At 38.1% G+C, this 14,990-nt stretch overlaps 1 pseudogene; it reads right to left on the bottom strand.

The window, feature by feature from the left end:
* Positions 1-3,859: 3,859 nt before the first annotated feature.
* On the bottom strand, positions 3,860-4,159 carry LOC114009504 (mitochondrial import inner membrane translocase subunit Tim10 B pseudogene; annotated as a pseudogene).
* Positions 4,160-14,990: the final 10,831 nt, after the last annotated feature.

Raw genomic sequence — 14,990 nt, 5'->3', positions numbered from 1 at the left:
ATTTCTCCCTACTTTTGGGATTTGAGGTATGTGTGCACACACATCCCCAGCATGTTTCTCAAGTCCCCAAGTCTGGGACTTAAATCACGCTGTCAGCCATGTGTAATTCAGCCACCATAACCATCATGCCACCTGCTAGACTGAGAGTGTCACTCTTAAGGAACAGAGTAGTGTGTGTGTGTGTGTGTGTGTGTGTGTGTGTGTGTGTGCGTGTGTGTGTATGTGTGGTGTTGCTGGGAGTTGGAATGACTTTTTTTTCTCTTCTACCTTCCAGATTTCACAGAAGAGATTCTTTGTGATTGTATCCAACTCTTTGTTGGTAAGGGATACTGGGTTCTGTACTTTTCAGACTCCCATATCCCCTGACATAAGAGAGAACATGGAACGGTAAAGAAAATACTGATTATTAGCAGACATTAACCAAGTTGCCACATTGGGGAAAGCAGCTGATTATAAAAGATGGCTAGGAAAAAGACTTTCTGGTAATATGAAGAATCTTCAAAAAGTTCATGAAAACATATATTATAGAAAAGGTATACATGATTTTCAAATTTTGGGCATCCAGAACAAGTTCATACTTTAATTCTATTTTTCCACTAGCTTTCTGAAGTCCTTTCACATTTGATTTTAGTGCTAATAATTTGGGGCAACATACTGATTTACTCCCTGCCTCATACTACTATCCAGGAAACTGATTGAAAGAGGGTCACCACCCATCTCACTGTCTAGGAAATGTCGTGCATTCAGTACATGGCAGGTGTCATTACTGTTAGAGTGTTATAAAGGGCAATCAACTCTTGGCAGTATAGTGGGAGAATAAGGCTCAGTAAATCAGGAAACTTGGGCATTGGCCACAGAAATCACTGTCACTATCACATGGAAATAAAAAAAAGGAGAAAAGAGTGCAAAAGGGCCTATTGATTGGAGAAACCTTGTCAGCTTTGGTCTTTTCATGTTACACCCTACACCTCCTTGCTCAGCATTGCCAGTAATATTTTATAATTTCTGCTTAGAGATATCTCTGCTTTTCTCTCTCTCTCTGAAGTGATTGTCCTAATTTATTCAGCAGATGTTTTCTGAGTAATTGCTATGTGAAAATCACTATGCTGGAAGCCAGAAAAATTGAAATATGAGGAATAATCACTACCAATCTCCACCCAAACCAATAGACCAAAAAACATTCAGTGGCAAGATAAGAAGAAATATTTACGTGTGGATAATAATACATTCCAAGAGGTTAATCAACAAATGGCTAAAATGAGGAATCTAAAGTTTTTCATTATATTTTCTTTCGACTATTTTTTTGGTCTGAGTTGGCTGTGGTGGATATAAAGGAGTTTTATACCTCTAGATTCAAAGACATCCTTCGACCTTCATAAATGAGGAAAACACAGTTTTTCTACTGGAATGTTAAAAGATCAAGGCTGCCAAAGTTATAAACACACCACTGAAATAATACGATGTTTGGGGTCTACTTTTTTTTTTTTTTAACTTACATCTGCAGGCAGAGGATAAGTGCCTGCTAATTAATCCAGTCTCAATGCAGACATACAGTTGTGTTCATGGGAATATCTATCCCCTCTTAAGAGGAATGGAGAGATTCAGAAATACACACGTGCTAACCTGATAAATCCTTAGGCAAATTTGCTGCCAGAATATACTGCCAAGAGACTGCAAGTCATCAGGCCTTTCTGAATCATTATAAAACTTATTCTCCTGATATGCACCAAGCCAGCATGGAAAGGATTTGAGAGAGTACTGATCAGAGAATAAGTGACTAGAATACCTGTCCAGATGTGAGAAACCATCTTTACAAAAGTTCTCAAAGGACCATTAAAAAAAAAAAAGAACTTGAGATGTCTAACCTTGAAGCCAAGAAGCAAGGCCAATAGATGTCAAGGAACCATGCTGTCTGTTGGCTGCATAGGTCTGTACCAGCTGGGTGGAAAGAGAAATGGGGAGTGGTTTCTTGCTTTCTGTCTCTCCAGCCAGCACATGCACCCTATGGCAAAAATCTCTCAAACACAACACAGTTCTACAAATAAATTACTTCTGTCTGAAGGGTTCTTTAATATGTATAATGTGTTTAATTGCTTTTAATATGTTTTGATAGGAAAGAAGCTTAACAGTGGGTATTTAGGGAGTTGTTTGTTGGTAACATATCTCTTCAGGCTAAGAAATACGTTAACCAGGGTGGAATTTTAGCCACCCATTATTAGTTTATTATTCATTCATGAAAACGTTGGGAAGCCATCTTTCTTTTACATTCTCTAGTAACAGATGGGCTAACATTACACTTTCTATGATGATAGATGCTCTTGATTTCTTTCTTCTGATGTTTGTGGGCTTGAGACAAAGTAAACTTAGGATATGGTTGAGAGTTCAGACTCTGTCTTAAGAAATACCTAGTTTTCAAATCCCAGCTCTATTGCTTAATAGTTGTGAGATCAATTTCTGCACCTGCAGAATGGAGATCATAATTGTATTTACTAAAATGATAGCTATGAGATTTAAGTAAGACATTGCATAACAAAATGATGCTGTGTTTGGCACACGGTTAAGTGCTCAGAAATGTTCACTGATTTTTAAATCATTATTGTCTTTTTTATTATTGTTATTTGTGAGTACTTTATCTACTCAGATCCTAAAAATTATATTTGTAATGATATTCTAATATAATTTTTAGAGCTCAAACTTTAAATGAAAGAAAATTTGGTAGTAAAAGTGTATAACAAAAGATATGGAGGGAACCAGCAGTTAGCGTAATGGCTATGTCGCTGGACTCCCACGTAGTCGACCGCGGTTTGCGTCCCGGACCCGGTGGCTTAAAACTCACGCCGGGCGCGTGTGCGTGCATGCCCAAGATCCCGAGAGGAGAATGGAGGAGAAGGGATTACAGCGTGACCATCCCCCCTGGGGGGTGATTTCTTGCTTTCTGTCTCTGTCTCTCTCTGTCTGTCTGGCGAGCACATGCGCCCTACAGTGAAAATCTCTCCAAAAAAAAAAAAAAAAAAGATATGGAAAAAGGAAAAGGTGCTCTTTTAAATTATCTTATTCCTCTAGGTAAGAGAGCAGAGTTAACACTCTTTTTTTCCCAAGAAAAACTGGAATCTTCAAGCAACAGAAGTATTGTTTTTTTTTCTTTTTTTTTCTTTTCTTTCTTTTCTTTTCTTTTTTTTTTTTTTTTTTTGGGTTTTACTGTTTGTCCAGAGAACACAGGAAATCCTAAGAAAGTAAAAACCTGGGGAAATGGTGGAAATTCCAGAACACTCCAGAATCCTTATAGATTTCATTTCTGTTTGAGGCTACTGGCCTCCTACGAAGTAGTGGCTAAAAGCCCTGTGGTTTTTTGATCTGTTGTTCGTAAACATCTCCTCCTTGCCCTAGATCCAGCAGAATCACTTCTTCTAAGACGCAGTCAACAAATGGTTTTGAACCGATGCATACTTGGTTCACAAGTGAGCCATTTAAGTTAGACAGACTTAAGAACACCCGTTTTCTCTGTCATTTGGGCAGAAACTGATTACCAATCACAGACTCTGTTTTACAGGTGCCTGTGAAGGTCAAGGCCTTCCTTCTACACATAGAAGGCAATTTCTCAGCAGCCAGGGTGTATGCCAGCAGATAGGCAAGAAATGACAGAATGCAGGATGGAGCTAACAACGTGGGCAAAGATTCCCAGCCCAGAATATAAACCAGAGTAAAACGGGGGTTTACTGGCTCCAGGAAAAGGAGCAACAGTACCCAGCTTTCAGCCAACTGGTCATTCTCTCTGTACAGGCTTCACCAAGCCCAAGGTCCACTGGGTCCTTCTATCTGAGGGTCCCTCCAGTGTCCTTCCTCCTGGGGTTGCAGAGAGCTAACTGCTTGCTGGCGACCCTGCAGGCTGATCAGTGGCAGCACCTGACACAGCTGAAGCAGCCTTATAGTCTGCGATGCGGTGCTGGACCAGGGCATGCATGAGCTGCACGTAAGCAGCTGTGAGGCAGTGATTGGAATGGATTAGCTTCCCAGCACAGCTGTGCAGACAGGCCTCCTCCTCAGCGTCCAGAGCTCGGTGGTACAGGCTGGACACACAGTGCGGGAAGCAGAGTTCTGTCATCAGATTGCAGACCAGCAGGAAGTCTCGCAAGTTTCTCAGTTACTGCTGCTGCTCCATCACACCACCGGTGCATGCTTACGCCACTGCCATTACAACACCTTGGTGCTGAGAAGTATTGTTTTAAGATTGTAGTTCTCAGATCACTATACTTTATAAATGTTAATGTAATGCTTAAACATTTTCTGATATTTTTGCATAAAGAAATGCTTTAAAAATTGTAGCTTAAGGGTATAATACTTCTTGTTAGGATTGTCCTTAAATCCACTAACAATGATTTTCACAGTCTTAGAATTACAGAATATAAAAATTTACAACTGCAAATGGTCATAATGCTATTAGTGCAAACCTTCCAATTTATAGTTGAGGAAATGGTGGATAAAAGGGGTGGAAAAACTTGCCTTAGTAAGTTAGGATGGTGCATTAGGGCTAGCATCCAGTTCTTTAACTTCCTAGTCAGGGTTTCCCCAGCCCCATTTTTTAATCTGGCACAAAATAAATAAACCCAGAAAGCTTTGCCCATTTAAGAATGAACAGAAATTATATTGTGTACCAATTTTCTAATTTTTCTGAATGTAAATAATTACTCTAGATCAGTACTTATTTTTATTGCAGTAAAATATACTTAACAGTACTTATCATTTTAAACATTCAAAAATACAAAATTCTATGGCATTAAACACAGTCACAATGTTGTTGTGGTGTATGCATCACCACTCTTATATGCAAAACTTTTTCATTATCCCAAACCCATGGGTATAATCTTATACCCATTAAATAATAATTTTTTCCATTTCTCTCCCCACAGCCCCTAGTAACCTTTATCCTACTTTCTGTTTCTATGATAATTTACCTCTGGGTACTTCATATAAATGGAATCATCTATCTGTCTTTTTGGCTTCTTTAACCATATAGATCTTCCCATAGAATACTTAAAACCACATGACTAGTATTTATCTTCAGTTCGACATAGGCGGAAAGATTCAATGACCTGTCTCATATAGCTAGTGAGTGACAGAGCCAAATCCCAGGATCCAAGTGTAGCCCTTGCCCTAACCCACCATAACACACCTCGCTACTTAATTTCCCTCATGAATGAATGGGAATATGCCCCATCCAATGCAGAATGCACAGAAGGATTTACTCAGCTTACACACGCGCATGCTTATAAGCTATAGCATCATAAACACACATATCCACAATCCTCCATTACTTTGGAAATTATAATTTAGTAAAATTTGAGTTTATTTTTGCCCTTGTGCTAACAAAGAATAGAATCCATGCTGTTTGTTTGGAAGGAATACAAATCTTCTCAAAGGAGGTGAGCTACTGAGTTGGAAAAAGTGACCCCAGTTTGTGATATGGGCAGGTGACTATTTAATCTGCAACTTATAAGCTGCAATCCACACCATGCTTATCATTTCACAGTCTAACTTCCCTGACTTGATGAACTCTGATCCAGTTGCCTTCCTTGCCATATATTGGGTTGTTGGGAAAGTTATGACACATTTTTGCATAGAAAAACATAGAAAAATAGGTCATGACTTTCCTGACAACCTAATACAACTATAATGGGGCCTAGAAAATTATATACTATCCTGGACATTGCTTAGAGATCAAGACAGCACAGAGGGTATGGCACCTTTTGCAAGAAGAGGCAAGGATGGTAACTCTTACATTGCAGATGGGGTGGAGAGTGCAAATTACATATGGTCTCAGTTACAAGTAATGGGAATTGACTCATCCCACTTTGACCCTTTCTAGTAATTATTTGGCCACACTTAACATCTCAATGAGGAGTGCGTGTGTGTGTGTATGCACGTCTATGAATATATATTTGGGAGGGGGGGGTGAGTAGAAAAGGGCAGGAAAGAATCAGCAGAGAAAGATATAAATGCATCATTTAAGTCTCACAGAGGAGAAGAGAAATAGTGGTAGAAAAAGATTGTTTAGTTACAAAACTTCTCAGTAGAGTGAATAACTCCTAACTTCTAAGATTGTTCTACAAGTTCTCCCAAGGGGTTGATATCTTAGTATTTGGAGTGCTATGCATTTGACAGGCTAATAGTAATACTATTTATTGAGGTTGTTATAAGTTTCATAGTTCTGGAGATGACTATAGTCTAAGGGGAAGATATCAACAGGATTGGTTCTCTCTGAGAGCTGAGAGAAAGAATCTGTTCCCAGCTGCTCACCTAGTTAGTGGTGGGTTGCCAGAAATTTTTGTGGTCTTTGACTTTGATAAGCATCACTCTGCGCTCTTCTTTTTAAAATTTATTTCTTTTTATAAATTTTTATTTATTTATTTATATTTTTATTATTATTCATACATTAAATCACTATACATCATTTAGATTGTGAAGAGATTTTATCCAGCATGATATACACCTCAGTCCAGCCCAGTTGAGACCACCGTACACATCCTCATCAACAGATAATAAACCTTATCGGCGTCCACAAATGTCTTACCTTCCCCTCCCCCCCAGATTTCCTACCCTCTTCCCCTCCCACACTCTCTTTCCACTTTGTCTCTAGTGTCCATTACAATTTTTGACATTTTTATGTTCTCCAGTCTTTCAGTATCTACCATAGAGTGCAGATAGTTGGTATATGTTTTTTTTTCCAGAGAGAGAGAGAGAGAGAGAGAGTGAGAAAGCAAGCTGCCAGGTCCGGGACTCAAACTGCAGTCAGCCATGTGGGAGTCCAGTGCCCTTAACCACCACGCCACCTGCTGGCCTCAATAGTCGGTATATGTTAAGTGGAGATATGCAATGTCTCTCTTTCATAGCCTGACTTGCTTTACTCAGCAACAAATCTTCCATATTCATCCACTTTCTATCAAATTCTAGGGCCTTGTTTTTTTCAATGGCTGAATAGTATTCCATGGAGTGTATGTGCCACAATTTTTCAATCCATTCATCTGTTTGAGGACATTTGGATTGGTTCCATGTCTTAGCAATCATGCATAAGGCTGCTGTGAATACAGCAAGTGCTTTTCCGACTGAGTGATCTCCTGTCCTTTGGGTAGATACCCAAGAGTGGAATTGCTGGTAGTTCTATTTGAAGGTCTTTGAGGAAACTCCATATCATTCTCCACAGTGGCTGGACCAATTTACATTCTCACCACCAGTGTAAGAGTGTTCCCCTTTCACCACATCTCCTCCTGCATTCTTCTTAATGTGACATTTTCATTTATGTGCACCTGCATCCAAATTTCTCCTTTTAATAAAGGTACTTGTTATACTGGATTATGTCCTAACCTAACAACCTCATTTAATTCATTATTTCTGTAATGGTCTTATTTCCAAATAAGGGCACATTCTAAGGTTTGGAAGTTAGGATTTCAATTTATAATTCTTTTGTGAGATGGGAAGTTCCCCCAAAATTTAACCCATAATCCACACACATAGAAAATTCAAGCTAAAAGTTGAGGCTGTGTTATTTTAGAACAATTCTTTATTTACTCACAGCATTGCTACTTTTAGTTAAGACATATAAATAAAACCAAATGCCTAGTATTTAGTTAGCACCATTTGGTCAAGCTAAGGTTGCTAATTATCAGGCATTACTAGGTGCTAATTGATGCCCAAGTATCATCATAAAGTGGATCCCAGGAAGAAAGATTCTCTACGGAGAGATAAGAGACTTAGTTGCACTAAAGATTGTACACCTCAGGCCAATGACCAGCTTCTTTCTGGGTTTAGAATCTCTTTACCTGTCATCCTTCCCTTGCAGTTCTGTCACTACAGTTGCTAGTCTTTTGGCACTTTTATGGACCTTCAGATCTGGGGAACTTTTGGAATATGAAGTATTTAGATTAAAATGATACTAGAGACAGCAATTGAAAGGAGAATAAATATTGATGCTATGTATTCTACAGATGAGGATTTTGAGATTTAGAGACTGGGCAGAATCTAGAAAAATAGACTCACCTGAGTAGTGAATTTCTTTCTAGAATTATATTTTGGCCATAGAACATAAATCCAGTGTAAAGTCACTTATTTGTAATAGCCCTGGTTATTTTGTGATTTCCAACACTCTGAAGTCTTCTTGTTTAATGGGAGAAAAAAAAAGAAAGTCTCTAGTTCAGATAGGGGCATGGAAGGAGTATTTTTATTTCTTTCGTGATGGTATAACAAACAGAGGGTCATCAGGAAAGGCCTCTCTGTCTAAACAGAAATCGCGCAGTGTTGATTGGCAGATGAGTAACACATATGATTTGTGTATATGAGAGAAGAAAAGGAGTTTCTGTTGGGAACAAATCCTGATTAGTGTGTGGGAACAGATGCGAGAGAACCTTCTCTTGACTTAGAAAATAAAAACACGTAAAGAATAGTTACCATCCAAAATCTTTTAAAAGACCTTAACTTTAAACTTCAGACAAAGTCCATGTCCTTATTACGTTTTACTTAAATGGTTTCAGATTCAATTAAAATTTATCACAGCTCTTCTCTTTGCTTCTATGCTGAGGGCCTTCCTGCATACTGTCATGTTTAAATCTTATGCAGCTCTGTTCGATAGCTATTACATGCCCCATTTGACTGATGGGGTGACTGAAACTCAGAAAATACATACAACTTTCTGTAATGGGAAAAAGTTTTTTCACTCAATCAACTAGTACAAATTTAAGTAGGGTGACACATTTTAGTTGAGAACATGAGTTGGTAAGACCCTTTGGAGTGAAGTGCTTACTGAGCCTCCAGGACTCCAGAATGTAAGTATATGCAATCATCTATATATATATACATATATGTTAATACATATTTAAATGTATCTGTGTGAGATAAGTTTAAATTTTATGTTTTTTGAGAGATATAGAGATAGAGACACAGAGAGACAGTTACCTCCAACAGTGTCTTCACAACATGATCCATTCCTAGTCTCGGCTGGCCCAGATAATGGGCGTGCATGCACAGAATGCCTAGGGAGGTCCTGGGATGCAGATCCAGGATGTTTCCCAGGAGGACTCAGTTGTATTACCACCATAACACTGCTTGGCCTTGTGAATATAGATTTTTAAGTTAAGGGAGCTAGAGGAAGTTGAGTGAGACCAGGAGGTTTAAGGACAGACTCAGCTAAGTTCTTTCCCTGTATTCCTCCCCTCCACCCGGGTTTTAGAAAGCTTGTTAAACTCTTAAAATGCTTGAGGTAAATATGTTTTATTTTGAAGTGGAGGTACTGGGTTTTGCTTTGTTGAATGAGTATTTATTTATTTTTAGTTTGCAATAGGGCATGTCTACTCACTGGAGAGAGACAGAGGGAGAGTTGAAAGTGAGAAATTATGTCCCAAGGTGGATGGCCATGCTGAAATCCCTTCTCCATTTTCCTCTTGAGCTTTTGGGTGTGTGTGCAGGTACCTGGGGTGTTTTTCAAGCTGTCAGATCTGGACGAAAGCCACAAAGTCGGCCATGTAGGATCTAGTCTCCTTAGCCTCCATATCACCTGCTGGCCCAATAATTTAATTTTAAAAATGTAAAACCATAACTTGTGCAAAAAGAAAATGAACTCGTAACACAGATTTTATAATTCCTTAATTAGTGAAAGAACAAACAAGATGTTATAAGTAGTTTGAAGGCAAACTCCAAGGAGACTTATGTAAATTATAAAGGCAACCATAAATGCTGAAATTATTTTATTATTACGTGCAAAATTGGCTTCTTCCAGTGAGGAGGAAAGGATCAATTGGTCAAAAAGCATTTGTGCTTCAGAGGACAGGAACCCTTAGCATTACTGTTCGACAACTCACAAAATTATAAAACGGCTTATTGACAAGGGCAAAGAAAACTGAGGAGTACAAGGTGGGAATCCAGTGGCAAGAATCTGTTTTGTCTATTTCATAGCCTTGACAACCTCTATATTGGTGTGAGCAGCACCCAAGCAATGAACATGAAGCAGAGATGCTGAGTCAGAGAAAAACCAGAGGAAATAGAAATGAAATGAAACCTAGAATGAAACCTAGAAACCTAGAAATGAAAAAGAAAACAAAACAAAGTAATGGAGAGGGATTGAGAGGTAGAAAAGAGGTTCAGGGTTCAGGCTAAATTTAACTCAATTGACATCTGGCATGTATTTTATAGTTCATAAAATAGTAAGAAAATTTGAATGGAAACCCCTTTTTTTCCAAGTCCACTGAAATTTTTACTTCACAATATTATATTCAAACTTTCTAACAAGAGCTCCTTTTTTTAGTGAAGTTAAATAATTGTTGAATGACAGTGAAATAAATATTTTCTGCCTAAATAAACGTTTTTATAAAGAAGCAATGAAAGAGAAAAGACTATGGTAGTTTTTCATGCACTTGTATTAGTAGGGCACAAAATTGTGTCACCCCTCCCAAAATATGCTTAAGTCCTAACCCTGGGTACCCATGAAAGTGACCTTATCTAGAAATAGAGTCCTTTCTGTGGGAATAATCAAGTTAAGATAAGGTAAGACTGTATTGGGATGAGTCCTAATTCGGTAACGGTGACTGCTGTCTTTATAAGAAAAAGAAGAGGGAGATTTGGATAAAAAGACACAAGGACAGAGACACACAGAGGGAAGAAGTTTGTTCACGTGAAGACAGAGACAGAAAAGAGCTATAAGCCAAGATCCCAAGAACTACTGACAACTGTCATCAATTTGGTAAATGTTAGCATGTGGTCTTGGCTAGAACCTTCAGAGACAGAGTGACCCTGCTAACACCTTGATTTCAGCCACCTACTTTCCAGAACAATAAGAGGGTAATTCTGTTGTTTTAAGCTATTTTGTTTGTAGAATTTGTTAGAGAAGCCCCAAGAAAGTAATACAGTAGTGAAGGAGATATCATTCCATGGTTTTCTAAAAATGCGTTACGTTTATAATTGGTTTTCCAAAAGTGAGTTGTTTCTAATGGGCCCAGTCACTTCTATACAGCAGGCTGAAGCCACATGGGAATGCCTAATTTGATCCTCCTTCATCTTAAAAGCTGGGTATGGTGGTATGGCCTGTAGTCTCAGTTATTTGAGAGGCTGAGGGAGGAGGATTGAGACATAATGAGACTTTATCTAAAATAACCAAAAAAAAATACATAAAATAATTTTATAAGGAGACATACTATACAGAAAAGAGAAACCAATATAAGCTAAGTGATAAGAAGGACACAGAAGAAAAACTACAGAGAGACAACTCTAGATAAAGGAAAGTAAGGCATTACCACTTTTTCCTTTATAAGTAAGACATCTTGAGCATAAACCCAAGCATTGCATAAATTGATTGTTAAATATCCTTAATGGTAGATTAGCAGTGGTTGAACAATTAGTCTATCTGTTAAAGATATTGCCTTGCAGTTGGTGTCTACATTGGGACTGTCAGATAAGGTAATAAGCACTCAGATCCCTTCAGATTTTCATACTCCTTGGTTCATCATTTCTTAGATCGCTTAGTGATGTGGAGCATGTATACCTATTTGTAGACTGGGGATGGTCGATTAAGTTTTGTCTCTGCAAATCTAACTAAATACGGGAAACAAGATTTCTAGTTTCTCTTGAAAAATCCTAAATTCTGGCAAAACATGCATAGCAACGTTGGGTGGAGGTGAGCAGCATCTGCCACTCTAGATGGACATACACTCTCCTGGTTACCACTGTCATCACACTTCCCTAACATCTTATAATTCGTTTAATCATCTAACTGGTAGGATTCACATAGCTTCATACACAGTGTGTGCCCATCTCAATGAATCCTCTGTGGCCCTCCTAAAATCACAATAAAGAACTTTTGAGATGGTTATACATTGAGACGATCATGGTTGGCTATTTTAATGCAGAACCTGGTTCTTGGAGCAGCAGAGAGATAAAGAAATATAATCCCCCTTTTAAATGATTCCTTGAATATGGTCTATTGCCCTCTGGAGATCACTCATACTGATAGATGCTCAATGTCTGTATTCGCTGATCTGAGCTCTGCACTTACAGCATCTTTTTAACCTTTTCATGATTTTTAAACACGTACCTTCTACTCTATCATTGCACTCTCTCCATTTAATCTTCACAGAATCTATGTAACTAATTAGTTAATACGTTTGCTCTGAATGGACAATGATAAAGACATGTTTCTCCTAGGTCTTCATTTATTTTTTAGTTAAGCTATAGATTGGAAAACCTCAAAAGGCTGAATCAATTTCTTGCACAAATTACATGAAGAAGGATTCCAAGAACACATGCTCCTGGACAAGTTTTTATTTCTTCCAGATTACCTGGAACTCAAACAAAGTGTAACCAGCAATTTTATCCGGGTTTCAAAAAAAGAAAACCCTGATTGCTGTGTTTAGCCATAAACTAGAACAATGAAGTATACAAAACTCTTTTATGGCCTATTTATTCACTGGTTCAAGCCATCTGTTTGATATTACGTGTTTGAATTTTGAGAAGGCAATAAAAGCCAAGCAAAATTGAGGAAATTAATTCACCTTAAGAAAATGATCTTGCCAAATTGCTCCAGAATATTCGGTTCTGGGTAAAGCATGCTTCTTGTCCATAGTGGGCATACATTCTCTGCTATTCACTGTCCTTGGTCAAGAATAGGTAGGCTGGCATCGTGTGAAGTAACCCTGAGCTATGAGCATTTTAGATACTGTTAGCAGCTTCTTGGCCTTTTAAAACTCACATTGAGAGAGAGTTGGCTTTCAGCATAAGTAAGCAGATCATTGATTAGAGCCAACATGTGGAAAGCAAAACTGTTATGTTTCGACTTAATGAATGCACTCATTATCCTCCAGGGACTTTTTTTGCTTGGAAACGAGACGTTCCCTGCTATCATGACTAATTATCATATCTAGTAAGGGCCTAAATCCCTACTTTAAACAACTGTTCAGACCACCTGGAAGTCCAGGGGTAAATTCTGTTCCTCTTTGGTTTTCTAGCTAGCAGAAAACTAACATCCATCTCTGAGGCTCTGGGTAAAATCGGAGTGGAGGGAAATTCACCTTGGGCCAGGGCTTACTCAGAACATCGCCATGTTGGTTGCTGGTGTGGAACTGTGTTCATTGTTAGAGATTTTCTTTCCAGCATGCTTCCCACATGCCGGGTCTGGAGGTTTACTCCCACTCCTCCGAGAGAGAGGGGAAAGAAGGAGCAGGCTGTGGGTCAAAAGTTACCAAGTCTCACTCTTCTTAACAAGTTTTAGTAGATTTTCTTGAATAACTGTTGTGTGTTTGATTGCTGTATGCTTTTAAGACAATTACCGGAGAATAGGAATAACTGTTTTAAAAATAGTTTTCACCAGTTAAGACTTACTTCACTGAGTTTATGTGTAGGGCTTCTTCTACTGTCATCCTGAAAGTATATCTCACTATTACTGCTTTATATTATTATTTTTAAATCAATTATTTTTAGATCAATTTTTTAGAATAAAAAATGGGGCCAGCAGATGGTGTAATGGTTATGTCACTGGACTCCCATGTAGTTGACTATGGTTTGAGTCCTAGATCCAGAGGTTTAAAACTTATACCAGGTGCATGTGCATGCATGTGTGCCCAAAATCTCGAGAGCAGAATGGAAGGAAAGGGATTGTGGCGTGGCCATCCTCCCTGGGGCGTGATTTCTCGCTTTCTGTCTCTCTGGTGAGTGCACATACCCTATAGCAAAAATATTTCTCTCTTAAAAATAAAAGCAGAAAGAATAAAAAAAATTAAAATGTCTTACTTTTCTTTCTTTTCTTTGCCCTTTCTGCCTTTATGTAGACCCAGCATGGTACCCTCTGTTCCCCTAGTCTGGACCATAGTGCTATTTACGACGAATGGTTTATTATGGTAAGAGCTACTTCATCAAGTCCAGAGACTTTGTCAGCTAATTTACATATGTCAAAACCATGGCCTAATGGTCGTATCGGTGTAATGGTTACCTCAGTGGTCGTAATGGTTACGTAGCTGGACTCCCACGTAGTCAACTGCGGTTTGAGTCCCAAACCTGGCAGCTTAAAACTCACACTGGCTTGTGTACGTGTGTGCCCAAAATCCAGAGATGAGAAGGGACTGCAGCATGGCCATCTTCCCTGGGGCGTGATATCTCATTTTCTGTCTCTCTGTCTCTCCGGTAAGAGCACGTGCCCATGATCAATAGCAAAAATGTCTCTTAAAAAATTCTTGATTTAATGGGGCAAACTCGCTTGATCCTAATTTCCTACCAATTTTCTGATTTTGTGGGTTTCATTTACTAGTACATGCAGATTTTCTCTCTCTTTGGATTATAATTTTCATTTTTTGTGTTATTTTCAGATCTTAGGATCCAGTTTATGTTGACTTCATAAGATAAATTGGAAAAGTTAATCTTCTCTCTAAGAAGTTTGTAACATTATTTTTTTCTTAATGTTGTGAGAATTTCCATTTGTCTTGGAATTTTTTTTTCCTGAGAAGTTTTATTTTTTAAAGAATTGTTTACTTCATTTTATTATTATTATTATTCAGTTTGACTGGAGAGAGACAGAGAGAAAGAGAAACAAAGGGAAAGTGAGAAAGCAAGCCACCAGGTCTGGGACTTGAACGGTGGTCAGCCATGCGGGAGTCCAGCTCCTTAACCATCACGCCATCTGCTGACCCCATTCCCTGAGGAGTTTATAAGTTAGGATTTAATTTCTGTAATATATACAGACCCACACAGATTTATTATATCTTTTTGTGTTTTGGTAAGTTTTTCTTTATTTTTTTTAAGAAATTTATTCTTTTATCCATATTAACTAATTCAAATTTGACTGAAGGTTTTCTTCATATTCCTTTATTATAATCCATAGTAATATCTGAGACTATTATTAAAATGTTCTTTTTCCTAAACTAGGGTATTTAGGGGATTATTATGTTATTAAAATTTTAAAGAACCAACTTTGAATTTGATTGCTTTCTTCTTTTTAGTGTAAACAATTCTTTGATTTTTATTAT

Source organism: Tupaia chinensis, unplaced genomic scaffold, assembly GCF_000334495.1.
Source record: "Tupaia chinensis unplaced genomic scaffold, TupChi_1.0 Scaffold000545_1, whole genome shotgun sequence".
In the NCBI taxonomy this organism is placed as follows: Eukaryota; Metazoa; Chordata; class Mammalia; order Scandentia; family Tupaiidae; genus Tupaia; species Tupaia belangeri.
Note: the sequence above shows the minus strand (reverse complement) of the source record. Positions and strands in the feature narration are given on the sequence as shown.